We start from the raw sequence: 26,362 nt of genomic DNA on the forward strand, positions 1-26,362 counted from the left end.
GCCAGTGGCTGTAGCAGTAGAGAGGTTTATAGAGTAATCAGCTGGATAAATACACAAGCAGATCCCCCTAGTGGGTGGCGGGGATCAGAGCACTGGCTAGTGGTCACCAGAGCTCCTGATGGTGGAGATGGGTTTTGCTGTCTGCTAATGGCAGCTGGGTTCAGGCAGAAGTATAGTCAATGAACAAGTCAAGGGTCAGTAAAGAGGGGTAGTGATGATAAAGACAGCAGCAGGAATACAAGGAGCAAGATATCAGCTGCAGAGAGCACAATGATCTGGCAAACAGGAAGTGCAAAGACGGAGCAAAGAGTTCAAGGTTCAACAGACTCAGGATATAAAGTAGTGATCGACTGATATCGGTTTTTCGTTGCCGATACCGATACCAATATTTTGGCCATTGCATATCGGTATCGGCCGATATTGGCCGATATTTTCGTACATTTAAAAGAAAATTTGTTTTTCTTTTTATCACTTGACATGTACTCTTGTGAAGGGATCTGGGGGTCTAAGAGACCCCAAACCCCTCTTCTTCACTTAAAAGCATTCAAAACACCAAGTTTGGCTGTTTTGAATGCTGTCATTTTTTTTTTACTCTGGCACTGAGTACCCGGAAGTGATGCCATGACATCACTTCCGGGTTTTTGCATGGAGACCCGATCAGAGCCTAATGCGGCTCTGATCGGGTCTTCGACAGTCGTGCAGGCTGGTTGCCCGGGTCTCCGCGGAAGGCGGCGGGAGGGGGGGATGTCCTCTCCCACTCCTTGTAATGACAGCCGAGCAGCTTCTTAGCCGCATCGGTTGTCATTACAAGACAGCCAGCTGTCGGCTATGGACGCCGGTACCGGGGTGATGCCTCTAGCTGCAGGCATAACTCCGGTACAAGCACTTTCCCGAAATATCGGCAATATCGGTAACCTCCGGGGCCGATTCTGATATATCGGGGAAAGTGCATATCGGCCCTTGATATATTGGCTTTGCCGATAATTGGCCGATCACTAAAATAAAGCAGGAATGCCCACGGGACTAGGTAGGGAGCTGTCCAGCATTTCAGGTGGCACAGCAAGGTCCCAGGTTCTGGTCCTGATCCTGACATTATGGTGATAAAGTTTAACGCAAACCTTTTACAAAGCTGAGCAGTTTAGCCTTCAATTGAAACTGAGCCTCAGTATGACTAATAGATCAAGAGATATAGGTAACTGATATTATATGTACATTTGTATTTGAAGAATAAGCTTGGCTGCCCCCTCTCTCTTCTCTAGAGTCTCCTTGCTGGTGCTAAAAATTTCTAGCAGCTAGAGATTTTATGTAGAAGAGATTTTGAATGTTGAAAACTTCTTCCACTTCTGCTAGTAATGTTATATTGTGCGGTGTACACCCTTAGCATCTGTAGGATGGGAAAAATGGAGCTAGGTGCCAGAACTCCAGTGCTCATGTGGTCATCTATTGACCGAAATGAGAAGATGTCAGATGCTGTAGAAGCAGCGTAGAAGATGCCAGTGGAAGTGATAGAATGGTGACAGGGAGCATGGAGCTGTCAGGAGGCTACACTAAGAGGTAAGTCGGCCATAATATGCAGCTAATGTAATAGTTCAAAGGGAATGCCAAATAAAAAATCTTCAGGAGCCCCAAATTTTTTATTTTTTTCACTGGTTACAACAACAGGGGCAAAAGAAAAAACAACACGTTCTGGGGACCACACAATCCCCCTTCATCAGGGCAAGGCCTTGCAACCTCTACTGTGAAAACTAGCACTAAATGTTTTAAAATACCATCCTCTATCTACAGATCAGTCTTTTTAGGCCCCATGCACACTGATTTCCTGTAAACGCGGCTTATCCTAACAGGAGAAAATCAGTGTTATAAACTCACCTAAGCTGCATTTTTTCAAACCAGTTCAGTCGAATTTAGCAGTGTTTGGAGTTTGGGTGTTTATTTATTTATTTCATTGGCCAGAATTTTCATTTATTCTGGCCATTAAAATAAACGCTGAGGTGCTAAACATGCCTAGCGTTTAGGCGCATTTAACAGCGTTTACACGCGTTTAACAGCATTCCACGTTTTTCGTGGTCAAAATTTCCCTCTCCTAAACTCAATGTTAGTGCATTCAGAAAACATACTCTAAACTTCCCTGCTACTAAACTGCTAAAAACGTCCATGTGTGCATGGACACATAGGATGACACCGAGGGGAGTTCAAGGGCGGCAAAAAAAAAACACCTAAACTCTCAAAAAGGAGGCCGTAGGAGTACTTTTAGTCCATTTAACATTCTGCCATTTCTCACAGCACTGGTGAAGGGAGATTGTGTTGTCCCCAAAACAGGATATCATTTGCCCTGCTTGTTTTAACCATTTGAACAGTAAAGACTTTGGACTCCTAAAGGTTTTTCATTTGCCGCTCTCTTCAATTTATTAGTCTTGGATTTCTCAATTAGAATGAATATTCTCCCCTGGAAGGTCATTGTCTTTGTGGTGAGCTACCAAATAAAGACGAATAAAGATCAATTGGGCTCAAGTAATGCATTTTGATAAACTAAAAATCTGTGCCCTCTACTCTTGAATATAATATGCCACTACAGTGATGTTTTTAGACAGTTTACAAACTGAAATGGTACCAGCTGATTGGAGGAAAACCAACGTGGTATCATTATTTAAAAAAAAAGAAAGAAAGTAAGAAACTACAGACCAGTCAGTCTAACATCAATAGTTTGTAAGCTATTGGGGGGGGGGTGAGAAGGGATAATATCCAAGACTTTTCTGACAAAAACAGTATCATTAGTAGTAATCAGCATGGATTCATGAAGGATTAATGAAGGGCAGGGACTGATGTGAATGTGTAATATGTGAAGTGCTATATATAAATAACTGTAAAAATAGGATGTAAGCTGATACAAATCCTTGGATCTGTTTATGCATTTTTCATTAATTATTTAGATACAGTTGATCAACTTTATGACAAGATTGCCCTCGACTGGTGGAAATTTCAGATCATTATGATTGGTAGTGAGGTAATCCCTGGCTTAACCACTTCCTGACCGCTTAAGTTATATTTACTACGGCAGGCTGGCTCGTACAGTCAAAACGACGTAGGTCTATGTCGCTCGCCTGGGAGGAGCTAGGGGGGCGAACGTGCGCCGTCGATGGCACACTCCCACCCCCGATCGCCAGCGGGGAAGCCAATGCGTGTGTCAGGCTGCTCTGATTGCCGCCTGACACCCGCGATCGCTCCCCGCAGAGAGAGAAGGACAGTCGGCTGTTGTAAACACAGCCGACCGTCCTTCTCCCTGAAATGATCACAGAGCTCATGTGATCCTTCTATATAGGATCACATGTCTCTGTGGTCATCTCAGAAGCCACGCCCCCACAGTTAGAAACACGCCCCTAGGGTCACATTTAACCCCTTGATCACCTATACTGTTAACCCCTTCCCTGCCAGTGTCATTATTACAGTAACAGTGCATATTTTTAGCACTGATTACTGTAGTAATGTCACTGGTACCCCCAAAAGTGTCAAAAATGTCAGATCCGATCTGTTCGCCGCAATGTCGCAGTCCCGCTAAAAATCGCAGATCGCCGCCATTACTAGTAAAAAAAAAAAAAAACCAATAAAAATGACATAAATCTTTCCAGTAGTTAGTAGACGCGTTAACCTTTGCGCATACCAATCAAAATACACTTATTGCAATTTTTTTACCAAAAATATGTAGCAGAGAAAACAAATTGGCCTAAAATGTTAAAATATTGTGATTTTTTAATTTTTTTTTTGGGAATGTTATAAAGCAGAAAGTGAAAAATATTGTTTTTTTTTCAAAATTGTCGCTCTTTTTTTGTTTATAACGTAAAAAATAAAAATCGCACAAGTGATCAAATTCAACCAAAAGAAAGCTCTATTTGGCGGGAAGTAAATTTTGTTTGGGTTCAGCATTGCACGACCGCGCATTTTGTCTGTTAAAGTAACATAGTGCCGAATCGCAAAATAGGACCTGATCAATTAAGGGGGCAAATCCTTCTGGTCTTAAAGTGGTTAAAACAGCTGCAAGCTATGAGACCCAGAACTACATCTCTTGGCATCCCTGAACCATGCTGCCTATTGGGGTAAAGTTACTGATCTGACATCACTGTAGGCATCGGTCTATGGGGCGTACATTTACCTATATGCTGAACCTTCAGACTCAAACTAGGTAACATTGTAAAGCTAGTGTAGCACTGTCCCCGTAGGGCTTGCTGTATGATGACTTGTTGGGCCTCCTCTGATTACCAGCAAACAGTCACTTAGGGTACAGTTCACACATCCATCCTTACTTCCAATGGTTTGTTGCTCAATAAACAGTCCAGGGATGTTGGTTTTTAGTATTTATTGTGGAATTTGGATGGGAGAAGGGAATAGTGGTATACTTCAACTGGAACTATGTTCATTGGATAAAAACAAATCTCACTTGGCCTCATAAGGTTGCTTGTGGAAGCAGTCTCACTGATTAAACCATACTGCCACATGTATGGAAAGGGTTAAGTCTCCTTGCTCTCCAGCAAAAGACTTGGTGAACTACATTATCTTCAGGATCTTTTCTAGCATCCCCTTTACTGACATTCGTCCACTGACTCTTCTAGCTGCAGGGGTGGCCCCCCTCAGGTCAGGCCCCTTGACACAGATCTGTGCTCACTGTACTGTGAAATCAAATCCCTCAGTGTCTCCCATTCCAGTCAGCCTCACAGGACCTCCGGGTCCAGTTTCCCTCTAGCCCCCCAGGCCATCAGGTCAGCCACCTGAGGATGCATGGTACCTCCACAGAGGAGGATGCAGCCGCCCCCTCCCTCCCGGACTCGGATATCCAGACGAAAGACCCCAAGCACATGTGCTCCTGGCTTTTATACAGTATCCCAGCATGCACCGAGACACTTTCCTCTGCCAAATCACCAGGGCTGTATTAAACGCCTGTGCACTAATTTGCCGGTTTTCCTCCCACTATCCAATATGCCTCCCTATTGGACCAGTGTGAAACACTCTACAGACAGAATAAGTTGCACCCGAGCACATTGAGCAGACCACACTAGCAGATCCTGCTCTCTGTTAGGCAGAGAACAATATAGATTTACCTGCAATCCCTCTGGTAAGCAGACAGGATTCAAAAACTATACTCTTTCTCTAGCACGCACCTACCTAGGAGAGTGCTACACTAGGAATACATTTTATTTCTTTTTTGCACTGCCCAAGCAGTGATTCAGAAGCTTGGTTTTAGTCACACTGAGTTAGTCACTTAGGAAAATATCTTTAAAAGGGAGCACAGCAAAAAAATGATATCTGTCACTACGCAGACCTTTAGAGAGGTTTTCATTGAGAATCTGACTGTTACTGTCTTAGTTTCTAGAACAACTTTGTTTTTTGGGGAAAAATCCACAAGCACAAAAAAAAAAAAAGTTCAACCTAATGATAAAGACATAGCATCATTTCTCACCATATTCTTGTTCCAAAACACACCAGTAAGAGAATCTCAGCAGGGAATGCTTCCAAAAAGTAAAGCAGTCAGACGGTTCGGGCGGCTATTTCTGAGAGCATTTGGCGACTGACATGAGTTACTGTGAAATGATTACACTGAATCAGCCCAATTTTATTAACATAGCAAAATTCACTGTAGCCTTTACATGGCAGCATGTAGGCAGGTGCAAACTGTTTTCTGCACTGCAGGTGGCGCTCGACTGCAGCAACATGGCAGTTGGAGGGGGAGTCAAGAGGAACTTGGTTCCTCTATGATTTCGTGAGTCACTGGAGGAGCTATCCGACCTGGAGGAGCGGATGCTGCCGCTCTATGTGACTCTGGTGGCCATCTTGGGTCAGACAGAGCATATTTAAGGACCTGGCTCCCAGGCTTGGCGCATATTTCATGGATGGGCAGTGTAGGGAAAGGTCACCCGTCTGACAGGGACAGTATTAGCGGCAGGGAGAGGTTCCAGACGAGTAGGAAAAGAGCAGGAACTCGCTAAACTTTCTAGAAACTTCCCTATTTGGGCACAGACCGGCCCGGCCGCATTTTATCCCTAGGGACAGATGCAGTTGGAGCATCTGAGACCTGATGCTAGACTGTCTTCCGCAACATCTTGTGAATCCACCTGGTCGGCTTGTGCACCCAATGGGTTTTTGTGTCTGCTTAAACTTTAACTATAATACAGTTGTGTTACTACATCTGGTCTCCGAGTGTTTGCTGCTTCTGCACCACACTGCACCTCCCCACAGGCATGTGGCTCTTAATGTCATGCATTCTTTTTTAGAAATCCTACAAAGGGTGTTGCTAGAGCTGTAAAAAATTTGGGACACCCTTCGGCAACCTGAAGAGATCAATGTTGCGGTGTGTCATGGCCAATGGTGGGTATAACTTAAAGGTGTGGGAGGGTCTTAAATGGGATTGGTTAAATAGAACATGAGTTTACACACAGTTTACATGTCACACATATGCCACAGTACTTGTACCCAAAAAATAAGCCTTCATTTTTACATCCTGTCATGTGGTCACCAGGGCATGTGCCCCTGGCTCTCCCCCACTAGGGAGATTTTCCTCACTTCCTGTGTGGTCCCCAAAATACAGTAGGATGTGTAAAGAATTCAGAACAATAAAAGTACTTTTTGTAGATCAGGTTAGGGTTAGAAGGTTAGAATATTTTTTATTGCTATCTGCATTATATTGAGGAGATTTCTATTACTTTCTGTGTGGTCCCCAGAATTGGAAGTCAAGAGAAATCTCTCCAACAAGGACCGCAGCAGTAAAAAATGTGACAGATGTTTTAATCCTTCCTCACGCTACCCTAGACTTTTGGTTTTAGAAGTCAGTAGGGCGGGGAGGGAGGTAGGCAGACTTAAAGGGCAACTCTACTTTTGTGGGGAAAAATGGCAAGTAAAAAAATATTTTAGATCTACAACTGCTACACACGCCATATCATATGGTTCACACTGAAGCGGCACGACTTCGGGGGCGACCTGTGAAGTCGCGTGCACCACGACTTCGGCGCGACTTGCACGGACTTCATAAAATGAATGTCTATGCAAGTCGCTCCAGGTCGCCTCGAAGTAGTACAGGAACCTTTTTCTAAGTCGGAGCGACTTGTGTCGCTCCTATTAGAACCGTTCCTTTACCACACAATGGACCGCGATGGTGCGCGACTTGTCAGGCTGACCAAGTCGCCTGACAAGTCGTACTAGTGTGAACAAGCACTAAGAAAAGTGTTTTTGTTTTTTTGTTTTTTATTCTCTATTTATTTATTTATAAAGCAAAAAAAAAAAAAAAAAACAGTGGTGATTAACCACTTCAATACCGGACACTTTCACCCCCTTCCTGCTCAGGCCAATTTCTAGCTTTCAGCGCTTTACACTTTGAATGACAATTGCACAGTCACCCATATGATATTTGTATTTTTTTTTTCACACAAATAGAGTTTTCTTTTGGTGGTATTTAAGTCTCACAAACTATGGTATATATCTTAAATTCGATCAATTCTTATGTACTGACACCCTATCTAATTTCTTGAGGCCCAAAAATGTCAGGACAGTAAAAATATCCCCCAAGTTACCCCTTTTTGGAAATTTGACAGTCCAAAGTATTTAGTAAGAGTAACGGTGAGTTTTTTTTGAAGTTCTAATTTTTTTTGTCACAATTTTTTTTGGAAAATAAAGAAATGTAAAAAAAAAAAATCAAAATTTTTTTATTTACACGCTGCCTGTCACCAGTGCAGTACAGCATTGTCATATAACGGGTGTGATCAGGGATACTGACTGCTGACAGTATGTAAAAAAATATAATTTTTTTTTCTTTTTTATTAAATTATTTTACACACTGTGACCAGAGCAACACAGTGTTACCATAGTAACATTGTGCTACTCTGGGGAAGTGATCAGGATTTTTTTTTACACATTATGATTGTTTATACCAGTGAATTTAATTGGTATAAGCAACCATTTTTACTGAATGAAACTGATTCGTTCAGTGTGTTTTGTTGTGATTAGCTGTGATTGGTCACATCTAATCATATGATACAGATGGGCTGTGGTTAGCCCTGTCTGTACCATGTGATCAGTGTGACCAATCAAAGCTACCAAAACAATTTTACACAATGGAAGACATGAAAGAAAGCCATCCAGTGTTTACAATTGTCATGTGATCTGCTGTGATTGATCACATTGATCACATAGTACTGGCAGCGAGTCGGTACACTGATCACTCATCGGCTGTGTGTCCGATGCGCCACAGTACAGCACAATCCTGGAGGACGTCATATAACGTCCACCCTGATCGACAAACTAGTTAAAAACCACAAAAAGAAAAATCTATTTGTGTGAAAAAAAAAAAATATATATATATATATATATACACATTTTATTTGGGTACAGAATTTTGTGACAGAGCAATTGCCAGTTAAAGTAGTGCAATATCCTTTGAGAAAGTCCGGTTTGACGAAACGCGTCAGTACCATGCCATGTACTGCTTAACTTCATTCCCATTGAATGTACTGTTGTCATCGGATATCTTTCCAGCCATCCTTGGTCAGAACTACATGGTCATATATTGGAACATCCAGTGACATAGCTTTTGCCGGGGTGACCTATGGTTAACATCTTCAGCCCTATCTGACCCATTTGCTGTATGGTATTTTGGGTCTTCAACTTCTGGTGAGCGCGTTTGATTTTTATCCCGAAGGTGTGGGGACCTATCTGCTTCCTTGATCACTTACATCACCTTGGACAGTTAATTTCACCTCACTTGGGACTCACTATTATTTATTTGTTTATTTATTTCCCCCTTCAATTTTGTCTACTTCCAATGGACTGTTTGTTTGTTCTCTGCACTGTATTTACACATGATTTTGAGCAACTTTATGTCAGTTGATTGTGCTAGCAGCTTTTTTCAGTCGTATTTGTTAGCACAGTTTGATTTTTTCACTTCACTTCTAAAGTAGTGCTGTGCTGAAAAGCAAAAAATGCCATGGTCATGAAGAGGGTATAACCTTCCAGAGGTCAAGTGGTTAAAGTAGAACTCTAGGCAAAATAGATAAATTAACAGTTGAAATATATACATGTCCTCTGTTTTACTTGCCAAGGGTTTAATAATTCTGTACAGCCAGTCATGTGATTTACATACCTTTGTTACATTACATAGCCAGAGAGATCACTATGCTACTTTCTGCTCACCTACAATGTTTCCTGGATCCCGTCTTACTAATCAGACAAAGGTGAGGCTGATTCATAATCCAGGGAGCAGAATAAAAGTAGTCACATGACACTGGAAGCTGAATTGCTGAACCAGGAGATTTGTATTTCATAGGAGTGCCACAAAAGCTTTGGCAGGTAAACGAGTAAACATACAGAATATGCTTCCATTGTGTATATAGTTGTTTGTATAAGTATTAGTTACCAAGTGCAGCACAAATGGTCATTTTTAAAACCACCTAAAAAGGTTCCATTCACAAGGTAACACTCGGGCGAAGAATTCTTGTATTTAAAAAAAGTGACAGTTAATTTCAGTTACATGCAATGATTTTTGAATATACAATCACATGGCTAAAGAAAAAAAAAAAAAAAACATTTTTATGGTTGGGTGCAAGCCTAGTGAATGTGTATGATATTCTGGTGTGTACAGTGAGCATTCTACATACAAAAGAGGGAAAAATAACAGCAAAAGGAAATGTTTCAGTTTATATGAATGGAATTAGCTGACTATGCATGAAGTTGGGAATGTGACAAATAAAAAAGTATTTGGGCTGGTTTACAGACAAAGGCTGTTTTCTTCTAGATAAGAAACCTCCCTACCTAAAGCTATTGCCTTTGAAACCGCAAACTGAATTCACACACATACTGTAGATTGTGTCACACATAATGATAATATATGTAAAGTTACTTTTCTTTTTTTTAATAGTGTAGGGAGTTGCTAGGACCCCTGTCAGTTTTTTCTTTTCTGTTTGTGTCCCATTGGGAAGATTTTCCTTCACATCCTGTCCCAGAGACACAGCAGGAAGTAACATAGTAGTTGAGGTGGAATAAAGACAATAGTCCTTCCAGTTCAACCTGTGTAGGTGTGTGTGGACGTAATAATTTCTCATACCCCTGAATATTTTGATCCTTGAGATGTACATCCAAGAGTCTCTTAAAAGTAGCCATACTTCATGCACTTACCACCATTCATGGTAGAGAATTCCACAGTCTAATAGCCCTTACTGTAAAGAACCCCCTGCGTAGCCTGAGGTTAAATCGCTTCTCCTCTAATCGCATTGTATGGCCTCGTGTCCTCATACATTCTTTGCGACTGAATAGTTTTTTTTTTATGTTTATCTCACCGTTGAGGTATTTATAAATTGCTATCATGTCCCCTCTCAGGCGTCTCTTCTCCAGGGAGAATAAATCAAGCGCTCTTCATAATTAAGATCCTCCAATCCCCTAATTAGTTTAGTTGCCCTTCTCTGGACTCTCTCCAGCTCCAACACATCCCTTCTGAGGACTGGCGACCAGAACTGGACAGAATACTCCAGATGCGGTCGGACCAGAGTTTTATAAAGTGGAAGGATTATAGACTTATCTCTGGAATACATCCCTTTCTTTATGCATGCTAATATTCTGCTAGCTTTGGCAGCTGCAGCTTGACATTGCATGCTATTGCTTAGTCTATCTTTTACTAAGACCCCCAGATCTTTTTCAATTTTTGATTCCTCTAGAGGTTCCCCCCCTAAAGTGTATTTTGCTTTTATGCTTTTTGTCCCCAAATGCAATACCTTACACTTCTCCACATTAAACCTCATTTGTCATGTAGTTGCCCACTCTGAGATTTTTTTCAGATCATTCTGTAAGATTCCTGCCTCACTATGTGAAGTTATTGTCCTGCATAATTTTGTGTCATCTGCAAAAACTGAAATTGGGCTACTGATCCCGTCCTCAATGCTATTTATAAAAAGTAAGAGGACAACTGTGTTCTCTTTGACAGTTGTCACCAGAACAGGATTCCCATTTGGAAGATTTTCCCACCCCTCCTGTTTCTCTGGCAACTAAAAAACTTTTAATTTCTTATCACTTTCTGTGCAAGAAAGAGTGGTCACCAAGGAAAATAGGAAGATTCAATTTCTCCAGCGGGAACACAGATGACAAAAAAAAAACGCACAGAGGTTCCAACCCTTTCCTAATCTATTCAGTACTTATAAAAAAGTTTTGGCAGCGTGGTGACACTCCTTTTCAATCCAAGGACCAGGTAGAGATGGCCCTTGACTAAGTTCTAGGACTTTTTTGCAACACGTTGACCTCATTATTATGATGCCACATATCCTCCTATCCTTATGTACGATGTGAGTTGCCACATGTTATTTGTATTAAAGTCTTTTTTCTACATACTGCACTTAGTTGGTGCCCTCTGTTGTTTCCTTTAGATATTGCACAGGTTACTTAAAGCGGTAGTATCCCGCTTTTTGACACTTTTACCTACAGGTAAGCCTATAATAAGGCTTACCTGTAGGTACAAATAATATCTCCTAAACCGGCATGGTTTAGGAGATATTTACAGTGCATGCAGCCGCTCTCGCGAGCGGCGCATGCGCTCTGAAGGTCCGGGGGGACCTTCAATTAATTTTCCGGGAGCTTGCCGGAAAATCACTCCCGCGCGCATGCGCGGGAGTGACATCATCTCGGCTCCGGCCAATCATCGCGCTGGAGCCGTCTCTTCCGGCCAATCACCGCGCCGGAGCCGCCGAACCCGGAAGAGACGGCGAGGGATCATGGCAGCGCCCGCAGCGATGTCCGGGGGTCCGTGTCGGGGCTTCGTTCTAAGGTAAGTTACACATAATGGGCTAGTATGCGATGCATACTAGCCCATTATTCCTTTATCTTGCAGGTTTTTTTTTTTTTTTCTAGGGTTTACAACCGCTTTAAAGTATAACTAAATGTAAAACTTTTTTTATATGTTTTGGATAGAGTGGAGTGGGATTAGAACATCTATCAGTTTATATCGCTGTCTGTGTCCCTGTTTGGGAGATTCACCCTCTCTATTTGTCCTGTTTATTATTATCATTATAAGTGAAAGTAAAAAGAGAATCCCATATGTTGGGTTGTCCCCAGAAAAGTAATAGAGGGGAAGTCTTCCAAAATGGCACTAATTCTGGTGATCTGGGGGTCCCCAAGGAATTCCCTTAATTTGCAGGGATTTCCTCTCACTTCCTGTTTGGCTACGGTACAGGAAATAAAGGGAAATCTCTGCAAAGGGACACAGATGGCAAAAAAATTAAAAATCTGACGGGTTACTTATAACCCCCCCCTGGCTCTATCCAAAATGAAAAAAAAAAAAAAAAAAAAATTTTGCCTAATGTTCTACTTTAAAGTGTCACTAAACCCAGAACCTACATTCACTATATCTGGTCTCTCACAGTACACAGAACATGAAAATGCAGGAGTTTTAGCAAGTATAAACTGCTATATACCATTTCTCCTCAGCTGTATATAGCAGTCTTGTGACTTCTATCAGTTCCTAGTAAAGCTTGTAGGAGGAGTTTTCATTCTCCCCTGACAATCTGTCTGGACAGTGCTGATTGGCCCTGTGCTAATCACATGCTCCCTCCCAAGACAAACTGTCTAGAAATACACACCAAACTGAGCATGTGCAGCCTGACTCCTAATGCTCTGTTCACGAGATCACCAGATGGATGGGGACAGTTAAAGAATGGGAGGATCAAAAGACAGGATCGCACAGCTTTTGTATACAATGCAGAGTCTTAACCCCTAAGGTTCCAAAGTGAATATAACAAGTATATACAGACTGATTTTACTGTTGTGGGTTTAGTAACCCTTTAAGTCTTATTGAGGAGCTGCCACGGTTATCTTTGATGTATAATCCTACACCCCCACAGCACATTTATGTGTATGATTATCCACCTCTGGACCCCCTACAGGGGGAGCACGCAAGCCACTGGGGTGGGGGGGTTGGCACTTCTGCTGTGATAACAGCAGAAGCCAGTCTCCAGATGCCGGGCACTAGATTGTCGATCTTTTTTTTTGTTTTTTGTTTTTTGTTTATAGCGCAAAAAATAATAAACAAAGAGGTAATTAAATACCACCAAAAGAAAGCTCTATTTGTGGGAAAAAAAATACATCAATTTTATTTGGTTGCAGTGTTGCTTGATTGCGCAATTATTAGTTAAAGCAGCCTTTTTCAACCAGGGAGCCTCCTAGGTTCTTCAGGGGTGCCTTGACAAAATGCCTAAAAATTGCAACAAATTGAAACAGGTTTTTACATTGCAGCATCACAATCCTGGGCACCATGTGGGTCAAGCCACTGGCATCCTGACAACCAATGACATCACTGGTTGATAAGGAGAATGACAGGTGCATGCAATAGTGGAGGAATAAATCACTTCTAACATTGGATGGCCCATGTGTATTGATGTTGCTACTATATGTAAAACTATTAGTTTAGTTTTTTTTTTTTTTACATTTTAGAATGGGGTGCCTCGATATTGTGCAGAATTTTAAAGGGTGCTGCAACTGAAAAAAGGTTACGAAACACTGCGTTAAAGTAACGCAGTGCCATATCGCATAGAATGGCCTTGTCATTAAGGGGGTAAATCTTCCAGAGGTCAAATAGATATACTGCACTTAGTTGGCACCCTCTACTGTTTCCTTTAGATATTGCAGAGATAACTTCAGTCTCATTGAGGAGCTGCCACAGTTATCTTTGGAGCTATGGACGTGTTAGTATAATCCTAAACCCGCACAGCACATTCATGTGTATGATTATGTTGTAGCTTAGCTGTATCCCTACCTGCACCATTCTCAATAATTCCCTGTGACCTCATTAGTGTGATGCCATTGCCTCTCGATCCATTCACCAGTTGAGGATGGTTGTTGATTAAGTTCCAGTACTTACTGCAGTGCGATGGCATCATTAGGGTGGTGCCTCTTCTTCTTTTTTCAATCACCAATTGGGGACAGTCCTTGACTGATTTCTAGTACATACTGCAACGTGATGACCTCATTAGTGTGGTGCCTCTCGGTCCATTCACCAGTTGAGGATGGTTGTTGACTAGGTTTTAGTACTTAATCATTAGGGTGGTGCCTCTTCTTCTCTTTTCATTCACCAATTGGGGACAGTCCTTGACTGAGTTCTAGTACATACTGCAACGTGATGACCTCATTAGTGTGGTGCCTCTCGGTCCATTCACCAGTTGAGGATGGTTGTTGACTAAGTTCTAGTACATACTGCAATGTGATGACCTCGTTAGTGTGATGCCATTGCCTCTCGGTCCATTCACCAGTTGAGGATGGTTGTTGACTATGTTTTAGTACTTACTGCAGCGTGATGGCATCATTAGGGTGGTGCCTCTTCTTCTCTTTTCAATCACCAATTGGGGATGGTCCTTGAGTGAGTTCTAGTACATACTGCAACGTGATGACCTCCTTAGAGTGGTGCCTATATCTTTCAGTCCATTCACCAATTGGGGATAGTCCTTGACTAAGCTCAAGTGCTTAGTGCAGAGTGATATCCTCATCAGTTTGGTGCTGCTCATTCTTAGTCCAGTCACCCATTGAGGTTGGTTCTAGACTAAGCTCTAGCCCTTATTACCACAAAGTGAGGTCAGGGACTTTCCTATGCTGCCAATGCTTATAGTCTGGGTGAACAATATTAGAAATCTTTTGGCAGCTATGAATAATATAAATATCAAGCAAGGGAAGAGCAGAGGAGGTGGATTTGCCAGGGAGGGCAGATGAAGATGAAACCTGATACAGAATATGGGAATACATGAAAGTCATGCCACCCATAAACTGTACTAGGACTCACTTTGCGTACAAAGTCTGGAGCTCCACAGATGTATCATTTACAGTGACTTGCATCAAACTGATGGATGAATCAAATGCTTTAAAATTCATCCCCCCACAAGGATATTTTTAATATACAAACAATGATGAACTATTGCCAGCACAGTGCCAGTGTGTATAAAAACAAGAATGTGCCCATGTTACTCATGTGTGCCCACAGATTGCTTTGTAAAGTACGTGTTTTTCTTGAAGAGCTCTTCTCGTTGGAGTGCTGTAACATACTCATTAGAGAGTGCTCTGGGCCCCTCTAATGATAATGTACAAAGGCGGCTGCAGCTTTGTTATATGCATGGGCTCTTGGATGGAAGCCATCTTTTGTCCATGGATTTTGGCAGTAGCGAGGTTTGGAAGAAAGACCTGTTTTTCTACTAATGATACGCATCAAAGATTTGGACAACTTGGTGGCACTGCAGCTGGCGCTGAACTAAAAGTCCCAGTGTGCAACAGAACATTATTTAGTTGAATTTCATCCAAAACTGTTTTTAGTTGAGCACCTGTGAGCTGAATCACCTACTATCTACTGATAATTTCAGAAACTAGAGAAGGGGTAGGCAATCTTTCAGAGGTTGAGATCTTCCTGGACAACTTGGAGGAAATTAAAGATCCCGGGGGGGGGGAGCCCCAATAAAAGGGCCGCATGAAGAACACATAGTGTGTCACAGTAGTGTCTTCAGCCCCGCTTGAAATCACTCCCCCCCCCCACATTAGTATCCTCTGCCCCCTTTCACATCCTTCCCCCCCCCCGGGGTAACTTACTTTGCCTGCTACCCCACTGTCGTGTACTCTGCCCCTCTGTCTCCCCCACACAGTAGTGTCATCTGCCATCCCCACACACACACAGTAGTGTCCTCATCCCCCCCCCCCCCACACACACACACATAGGGTTGTTTCCTCTGCACTCACACACAATAGTGTCCTCTGCCCCCCTCCCTATAGTGGTGTCCTGTGCCCCCCCCCCAAAGCAGTCTCCTCTGCCCCCTCCTCTCATTGTAGTGCCCTCTGCTCCCCCATAGCAGTGTCCTCTGCACCCTCCCAAAGTAGTGTCCTCCGCCCTCCCCTGCATAGCACTGTTTTCTGCCCCCCCCCCCCCCACAGTAGTGTCCTCTGCCCCTCTGTAGCTGTTTTCTCTGCCCCCCCCCCCCCCATGTTCTCTGTCCCCTGCAAGTAGTGACATTAGCCTCCTTCACTTCACACAGCCGTATTTAGGTAGCTCTCTCCTACCCTACACAAGCTGTACATAAAAGTGGAGTGAGAGGCAGCACAATGCTGGATGGAGGGTGGGAGCTGCTACAGTTAGTTTTTCAGTTTATAAATAAGTAATATTTCCGCACTAAATTTAAAATAAAATAAATGACAGTGAATGAATATAAGCAGCTAGCACCAAAATCAACTAACAATGATCCATAAACATAATCCTTCCAAAAGTGCAGCGCTAAAATAAATGAAAAATTCTAAATATTTGTGTAACAAGTGGAAAAACCACAAGAAACATAAAAGGTGTAGTGTCCAAAATAATGGATAAAGTCCCAAACAATGGTGCAAATGAAAATGAATCCACATGCAGGGTATTGAGAAGAACAATTCTTTCGGTGACACCAGGGAAAAGTGAAAGATGGGGACACCTCTGTGCACAAGTATCGCAAGCAGCTTACCAGAACTCCGTGGCTACTCAATTGAATGAGACAGCCTCTCCCAGCAAGATGTTATACCAATGTCATCAGCGGATGTCAAGCTCAGGCACATCTTAATAACTCCGTCATACATACATGAATATATGAAAAGAATAGAGGCCCATAGCTTAATCCCGTAACACATATAATTCAATTTATTAAAAAAACTACTCACAATAAGAAGGTATAAGGCACATAGAATAGGCTGTTCCTGGATCGAATAGCGGCGTCCCGCAGATATCCAAAGCAGCATAAAACAATGTGTAAGCAGCCGGCTCCGTAAGGGGGCGTGTGGACGTTACGTCTGGAGTCGCCAGTTTCAGTTTAAACAAGATGATGATTGGTTTCTAGAACTGCCCAGCAATCAATCACCTGCTGGTTACCTTGCAAAGTTAACTAAAGCAGCTGCCATGCTCCCGCCCTCCACCCAGCATTGTTTTGCCTCTCACTCTGCTATTAAGGAGAGTGGCAAAAGCTGGGGGGAGCCCTGATCATAATCTACCTGTCGGCTTCCCGTAATTGACTGGTAGATCACGATTATCGGTTTGCCAACCCCAGAACTTGAGGTGCTGTGCTCGTTTGCAGTGGATTGTTCACCCATTCCCTTCCAGGAGACTGTAGCTGTGTTCCCCAAGTTCATTTTAAAGTATTTGTCTGTCTCTTTCTGTCCGTCCGTTGTCAGTCCCAATGCTTCTCCTGTGTTGTCAACCTGTCACATGCCCTACAAATAAGACTACAAACCGCATGTCAATGTACATTGCACAGGCCCATTGTTGTCACCATCAGGAAACCTGCCCTGAGAAATGCAATGCTGGAATGGATGTAAATAGGATTTGGCTGAAAAGGGGCTGCAAAAAAAAAAAAAAAGAAAACAGTATATTGTTAAAAAGAAATACCATCCAGTTAGGGTTCACATCTACTTTAATAGAGAAGTATGTGATTTTTTTTTTTTTTAAATCATGTTAACCTAGGTGGGTGCAGCGATCGCTCAGTTCTCACAACTCCGTCGTGAACAAAGAGCTGGTGACTGTGACGAGGGAGCAGAGCCGAGTCTGTGTCAGTAGATGCAGCAGAGGGGCTCAGGAGCTTCCCATGGGGGCACTGGACAGAATGGAGGGGACAGGAGTTCTGCGGGGGACCCTAAAAGAGGAGGTTCATGGCCAGCCTTCCAGCCTGAGAAAGGAGCATGCATGCCCCGAGCGTGAGCACCTGCCTGCCACCACCGGATCTGACGTGGGATACTACAGGCAGACCACCCAGAAACCAGGAAATGCCGGACACCACCGACACAGCTGGGACCAGAGGCTGTTCTCCCCTTTCTCCCAGCTCTATCCTTCAGCGGAGCAGATGAATCCCTATTATGCTGGCTTTTTACATATGTCATGTGAGTTTTTAATTGTCTGTGTGCAATAAACCATCCTTTTTAATCTACACTGAGGTGGCGCTGCTCTCTTCTCCCCCTTCCCCTGCTTTTATTGTGCTGGGCCTGTTAATAATTGTTTGCAGTGATGTACACCCTTCAGTTGGACTATGTTTGGACATCCCTAAGGTTCATGACATCCTATGTCCCTCAGTGGAGAAGAAAGAAAATAATATTTTTGTACTCACCATAAAATTATATTCTTAGAGTCCTTTGAGGAACACAAGTCTCACCCATCTATGATCATGCTCTCAGTACTGCCTTGCTATAAACAGAGATGTATAGTAACTAAGTAGAACTACTTCACTACTGTACTTAAGTACCGAAAGGCGGTATCTGTACTTTCCTAGAGTAGAATTTTTTTCTCCTACTTCCACTTTTACTTCACTACATTTTTTCAATGATTTCAATACTTCTACTCCGATATTTTTTTTTGTGCTGCATAGTTACTCGTTACAATTATAAAAATTGCCAGAACAGTAGATGGCAGGTTTCATGAAGCTCAAAACATTTGTATTATCAGCGCATACGAAAATAAAAGCTACTGTATGTATAAATAAAAGCTGCATTTGAAATAATAAAAAACAATATGATGTTCAAACTTTTGACTTCTTTCTTTAATAACTACATAACACAGTACTTGTACTTTTACTTTCAGTACTTGAGTAGCAATTTTTTTTTTCAAAACTACTGGTACTTTTACTTTCAGTACTTGAGTAGCAAAATTAAAAAAAAAAAAACTACTTGCAATACTTAAGTACAAAAAATGTTGAATACTTTAGTACTTCTACTTAAGTCACTTTTTGATTGAGCACTTCCACTTCTACTCAAGTCACTTTTTGATCGAGCACTTGTACTTTTACTCAAGTATGGGTTTCGAGTACTTTATACAACTCTGGCTATAAAAACTGAGACATGCTGGTAGTAGGAGGGGTTATACCCTGGGCTACAAACAGTAGGCTGCCCTGGGTTGTCATGTACCTTGGTTGCAGTATACCCTGAAGGTTTAAAGGCATAAGGTTTTTTTACCTTAATGCATTCTCTGCATTAGGGTAAAAAAAAACCTTCCATGATCAGTCCCACCCCCCATAACCCCCCCACCCCAGTCGCCCCCTTAAATACTTACATGGCTCCTCTTTCGATCCCATGTTTGTTGTGCCTGTTTGCAGGAGCATTGCGCCATTAGCTCCTGCTGTCAATCAAATCATATGATGAGGGAACAAGGAGGGGTTAAGCTGTGCTACGTGTGTCTATGGATGCACACAGCGCAACTCAGAAGCACGCCTGCACGAGTGCGCCCACAGTGCACAGCTTGATTTGTGGGCACTCAGAAAAAAGGAGGGGCAGACAGCGCTGCCGGGAGACCTCAAAAGAGGAGGTGAAGGGCCGCTCTATGCACACAGCAGGTAAGTATAACATGTTAGTGTTGGGTATAAATGTTAGTGTTAGTTTTACATGGTGGGTTAGTAATGGAAGTTGAGTATTAAGGTTATAAGGAGGGTTAGTGTGAGGGTTAGGAGTACAGAGAGGTTATGTGTAATGGGTTACATGGTGGGTTAATGTGAGCGTATTGAATAGGCAGTTTAGCAGCACAGGGATACATTCAGAATTGGAAAGCTTTTTTTACTGCCTACCATTCTCTTTATGTTGTCTTCTATCTATCATTATTGTGTTTTCACATTGTATAGGTTGCATTGCCTAGTAACAGACAAATGATTGTGCGGATATGGAAAATGATCACTAGATGGAGCTCTAACTTAAAAAAAAACAGCACTGGTTGTGGTTGGTCACCCTATGTATTTTATCTGTTCATTAACAAAAAAAAATGTATACTAATCTATATTGTCTAGGACACTTCTAAATACTGTTAGAACATTAGGTTTAGTAATAACCAGTAACTAAATAGAAAAACTAGAACCTTTCCAAATTGTTTTTATCAACCCAGCATACTTTGCACCCATTATAATTTAAACATTTCTATTTAAATTTGTAAACAGGCGATCGAACGATAATTCTTCTTTAACCACTTAAGCCCCAGAAGATTTTACCCCCTTCCTGACCAGGGGGTATTTTGCGATTCGGCACTGCGTGATTTTAATGGACAAATGCGCGGTCGTGCGACGCTGTACCTAAACAAATTTGACGTCCTTTTTTCCCCACAAACAGGGCTTTCTTTTGGTGGTATTTGATCACCTGTGCAATTTTTTGATCATGCGCTATAAACAAAAAAATAGCGTCAATTTTGCAAAAATAACAATATTTTTCACATTTTTTTATATGAAATTCCCCAAAAAAAAATGTAAAAATCTAAATTTTTTAACATTTTCGGCCAATTTGTTTTATGCTACATATGTTTGGTAAAAAAAAAATAGCAAAAAGCGTATTTTGATTGGGTTGCGCAAAAGTTATCGCGTTTACTAACAAAGGGAAAGATTTTTGTCATTTTTGTTGTTTTTTTTTTAACGAGTAATGGCGGCGATCTGCAATTTTTTTTTTTGCTGCGGGACTGCGACATTGACAGATCGGACCCTTGACTGACATTTTTGACACTTTTGGGGTTACCAGTGACATTACTACAGTAACCAGTGCTATACATATGCACTGTTACTGTAAAATGACACTGGTAGTGAAGGGGTTAACTTTATTTGAGAGGGAGGGGCTGTGTGTGTCCCTAGGGGCGTGATTCTTACTGTGATTGGCTGAGGCTTGAAGTGTAGGAACAGTGATCAACGGTCCTACATAGTAGAACCGTATGATCACTGTTCATACACAGGGGAGAATGACAGGCGGCTTGTTTACATCAGCCGCCTGCCTTTCTCCCGCTGTCACGGACGATCGCGAGTGCCCGGCGGACATCGGGTCCACCAGGCACACGCGGGGGGGGGGTCCGTGACCGCACGGGAGCGCTCGCTCCCCAGAGCCTCACAGGCTAGTGACGTACCCATAAGTCACTTTGCCTGTGAGGGACTAACCGCCGCAGTATATGTACTTGCGGCGGTCGGCAAGTGGTTAAAGCACATGCGTTATGTTATTTTATAGTATATACAGTAATAATATTATATATAATAAGAGATTGATCTATTGATCGGTAGATATCTTGTTATTGTATATATTATTTTATATTAGAAAGTCTATTCTATGCACCATTCTTTGTCTGCCCCCAAGTAGATTGTAGTGTCATAGCTAAACTTCTGGTGTGGGGCCAAAGAAATACACAAATTAGACACATGACTGGGCTTATTCGTGTTGGCTGTGCTTATGCTGAGCCATTCGTATAGCAAATTTTTTAAAACAAAGCTCCCGACCTGCAAATAACATGTAGAAATGAAATGCTGGAGACCTCTAAAGCACATAATTATGTTGGTCAACAACTCGCCAGGCAGTGAAGGAAAAGTAAGGAACTGGACTGGTACCTTCAGAACCAAGCCAACAATTGCAACTTCTATGCTGATGGGTTCCTTGTAAGGCTACACTGACACAAGTGTTTAAAAGTCAAACGTTTTGGAGTTTTTTATTTTCTTCTACTCTGATGTCCCATTATGTGGGATCCAAAAACAAACCTCCCTACATAGACATTTGCCTAAATAATTGTGTTCTTTGATAATAAAAGAGAAGCACAGAAGCCTTAAGCAGCAAAAAGCAAGGCAGTTTGATATCCTCTTCAAACAGTTCTTGCTATGGCACCAAGCCCCCTGAGCAATGCGCTGTGATTGGGTGGAATGAACCCTGCATAATGATGAATAGCACTGGAGTTTCCATGGTCAGTCAGGTACTTGTAGACAAAACACAGCAGCGGGAAGAACAAGTTCCACTGGGTAGTCCTGAGATGAATCTGAGAAGGAGATGACATTGCACTGACCCTTCGTAAAAATCTATTTTCGTTGTGTGTTATCTAATCATTTCTCCGCTTGCCAACTTTTTCTTCACAGCTAAAATACCGAGGATGGAGGAGACATGATGGAGCAAGCGGCAGGGAAGTCCCAGCATTTCTGCAAATTACACAATAACAGTCACCCTATGGACTGCGTTTCATGTCCGGTACTAAACGTCTTCTAACCACCTAGGACAAGGGGACTGAAGAATACTAGCAGGCTTATTTCAAGGGGACTTCCATCCCATGGCGTGACAACAGTGCCACAGCTACCATATTGTAATGTATACTGTATCTCACAAAAGTGAGTACACCCCTCAAATTTTATGTAAATATTTTATTATATCTTTTCATGTGACAACACTGAAGAAATTACACTTTGCTACAATGTAAAGTAGTGAGTGTACAGCTTGTATAAAAGTATACATTTGCTGTCCCATCAAAATAACTCAACACACAGCCATTAATGTCTAAACCGCTGGCAACAAAAGTGAGTACAACCCTAAGCGAAAATGTCCAAATTGGGCCAAAGTGTCAATATTTTGTGTGGCCACCATTATTTTCCAGCACTGCCTTAACCCTCTTGGGCATGGAGTTCCCCAGAGCTTCACAGGTTGCCACTGGAGTCCTCTTCCACTCCTCCAAGACGACATCACAGAGCTGGTGGATGTTAGAGACCTTGCGCTCCTCCACATTCCGTTTTAGGAAGCCCCACAGATGCTCAATAGGGTTTAGGTTTGGAGACATGCTTGGCCAGTCCATCACCTTTACCCTCAGCTTCTTTAGCAAGGCATTGGTGTGGCATTGGTGTGTTTGGGGTCGTTATCATGTTGGAATACTGCCCTACGCCCCAGTCTCTGAAGGGATGGGATCATGCTCTGCTTCAGTATGTCACAGTACATGTTGGCATTCATGGTTCCCTCAATGAACTGTAGCTCCCCAGTGCTGGAAGCACTCATGCAGCCCCAGACCATGACACTCCCACCACCGTGCTTGACTGTAGGCAAGACACACTTGTCTTTGTACTCCTTACCTGGTTACCGCCACACACGCTTGACACCATCTGAACCAAATAGGTTTATCTTGGTCTCGACAGACCACAGGGCATGGTTCCAGTAATTCATGTCCTTTAATATGCTTGTCTTAAGCAAACTATTTGCAGGCTTTCTTGTGCATCATCTTTAGAAGAGGCTTCCTTCTGGGATGACAGCCATTCAGACCAATTTGATGCAGTGTGTGCAGCAATTCTGGCAGCACTCATATTTCTATTTTCCAAAGGCAACCTCTGGACATGACACTGAGCACATGCACTCAACTTCTTTGGTCAACCATGGTGAGGCCTGTTCTGAGTGGAACCTGTCTTGTTAAACCGCTGTATGGTCTTGGCCACCATGCTCCAGCTCAGTTTCAGGGTCTTGGCAATCTTCTTATAGCCTAGGCCATCTTTATGTAGAGAAATAATTCTTTTATTCAGATCCTCAGAGAGTTCTTTGCCATGATGTGCCATGTTGAACTTCCAGTGATCAATATGAGAGAGTTAAAGCAATTACACCAAATTTAACACACCTGATCCCCATTCACACCTCAGACCTTGTAACACTAACGAGTCAAATGACACCGGGGGAGGGAAAATGGCTAATTGGGCCAAATTTGGACATTGTCACTTAGGGGTGTACTCACTTCTGTTGCCAGCGGTTTAGACATTAATGGCTGTGTGTTGAGTTATTTTGATGGGACAGCAAATTTACACTGTTATACAAGCTGTACACTCACTACTTTACATTGTAGCAAAGTGTAATTTCTTCAGTGTTGTCACATGAAAAGATATCATAAAATATTTTCAAAAATGTGAGGGGTGTACTCACTTTTGTGAGATATTGTATGTGTAAAATATAGAATATATCTCTATATTTCAATCTCTTAAGGCGTTTCTGGACGATTAGCATTGATAGCCAGACTGACTTTAAAAACAAAGTGTGAGTTTATTCAAACACACTTGGCATCAACAATACAATGTAAAAGGTATAACAGTTCAGTTCAGTGTAGGTCAAAAATATGAAGAATAAAAACAATATTTCATGGAAAAGATGTGTTCAGCGTGAATTCATGGCAATATAGCCATGTGTGTTCCTCTGTGTGTGTCCTTCTTCCGTGTCAAATGTCTAGTTTTGAAGCAGGAAATGACGTTGCTAGGTTTCAGAGAGTAAAACACCTGCTTAGGTTGAAAAATAAGAATCTATGAATAGATTTGTGTAGAGCAGAAGTAATGTGTGTGATCTTCCTTGGTCTGAGTGTCTGTGTGCTATAGTCTGTGTGTCGAGTGTCCGAATCACCTGACAATTTATCTTACATGTAGACGTCATGAACTTCCAATACTCCAAGCCTTGTATGGCATCATAACTTCTGCTAACGTCAGTATTCTATACAAGAGGAGGTACTAAGCCCATAAAGTCATAATTCCTAATATGTATATGACCAAAAAGCTGATTAGTCTTGAACTACTTTGATTGACAAGCCCACATGTAACACCCTATTCTTGTAACGTCTAGTGTGGCTGATGTCATGTTAAATAACCATCATTTATCTTACGCAATAAGTAACATATATAACCAACTTATATGACTTGTATAACTTTAAGTAAATACATACAAATACGATTAATTATGACTGGGATTACTTTAGTCCTTAACTAACATTATTTAAACTAATATATGTATATTCCTAGTATACACATGGATCCTATTCTTGACTCCCATGGCATACTATCCCGGCAGATACCTTATATGTCATCTTCCAACTAGCTACATACTCCAGAATTATCTGACATTTTACTGTCTCAGCTCAGATGAAGAACTCCATTGTTAATCACTGGATCAAGGTCATTCACACATATTTAATACTATGATTAATCATAAAATCACATATATTTTGCAAGCTTGCTGTGAATATAATATAATTCCAATAAGTGCCGAATTATGAATTTGGAATAAATATTTAACAATTCCCCCTGAATTATGATTAATCATACCAAAATAATAAATCCACACAAAACATTCGTATCTCATTTACACAACCTTGTATCAAATGATCAAACACAATATTCTTCAGAACTGAACCAACCAGAAATAACTCTCCTTCTAAACTCTTTTCTTTCCTTTAGCTACTCTTGGATCTAACTATTCAAATTTCTAAAATAATTATGTAGATTTTTAAATCTGTATAACATAATGATAACCGATATCAAATAATGAATAATAATGGTAATAATAATAATAATTACGCTATGTAATATTATATTTCCATATTTGTGCTTAAATAATATTTTAGCTCTTTGGAAATATACTTGTCATAACTTCCTAATTTTCTTCTTTTTTAAGAGTGATATATTTTCTTAACTTATTAACAAAGGATGTTCTATTTACTAGAATGATAGTGAAGTTTTAACCTAAAAATATTCAATATATGAATAAGGAAAAATAAAAAATAAAAAATAATAATAATGATACTCTTAACTTAATATGAACATTAGTTTCAAAATAATTGGATAATCAAAAAATGTATATGTGAAAAAATAATGTTTCAGTCCTTATTTTTATCTGTAATAGATAAAGTTTCTTCTGATGAATCCTTTCTTCATGTAATGTTTATGAAATATGTTCTTCTTAAAGTTCTGTTAGGAAAACCTTGTGTTTAAGATAAAACAGTCATAAATATGAAGTATAAATTGTTCGTCCAATCTTCTTCTCGAAAAGATCTCTTCTTCAACTTTGAATTTCTTGATATCATCTTTGCGCTTCTTAGGAGCTTATTATCCTCCATATTTATTTGGTTTTAAATGCCATTCTGTAAAAGAAATGCAGCATCATTGCTTTGGCATAAACAATTTACATTATTCTTTTACCCTTTTTTTTTCTTTTTTTCAACAAATGTTAAAACATTATGGGACAAAAGTTTCATGAATTTGTAAAACTATATGTGAAATAATACTTTATATGTTTCCTCAAGAAAAACTTCTGTATGAAATGTACTGTACTCATGTCCTAAACTATAATACAAATATCCTATGAAGTTTTTAGGTGTGACAGAACGCAACATCTCCTTTTGGTCATGACACAAAATCTTGTTTTCACAAACAAAGAAAGGTTTTGTATCACCCCAGAGATGACAATGGACTATGCCTTTGTTCTCATCTCTATAAATTTAGAAATATGCGTAACTGTTTTCTGTGTTGAAGCACTGAAGTTAGACTGTTCTGCAGTAACAAGTACTGGTTCAATACTTTTCTCAGCTCTTATGCTGGAAACACGAGGTAAAGACTTCCCAGATACAGCTGTGTAAACATGTGCTTGTGTGTTTACCTTAAAATGTCTTGTTACACCTATCTGAATGTTTTTAGATGAAAATGTTCTAATCCATTGAGGATACATTTCTCGATATACTCCATCTTTCTCAAAAATATCTTTTAGTGAGCAATCAGATGTCTCTAAAATTATCTTGTTTGATTTCACTATGCTCTCTGTTACTTTAATTGCATAGTAAACACTTAGCAGTTGCTTTACATCTGACTCAAAAGTTTTT

This window comes from Pelophylax lessonae (genome assembly GCF_965119305.1).
Source record: "Pelophylax lessonae genome assembly, chromosome: 13".
Lineage (NCBI taxonomy): Eukaryota > Metazoa > Chordata > Amphibia > Anura > Ranidae > Pelophylax > Pelophylax lessonae.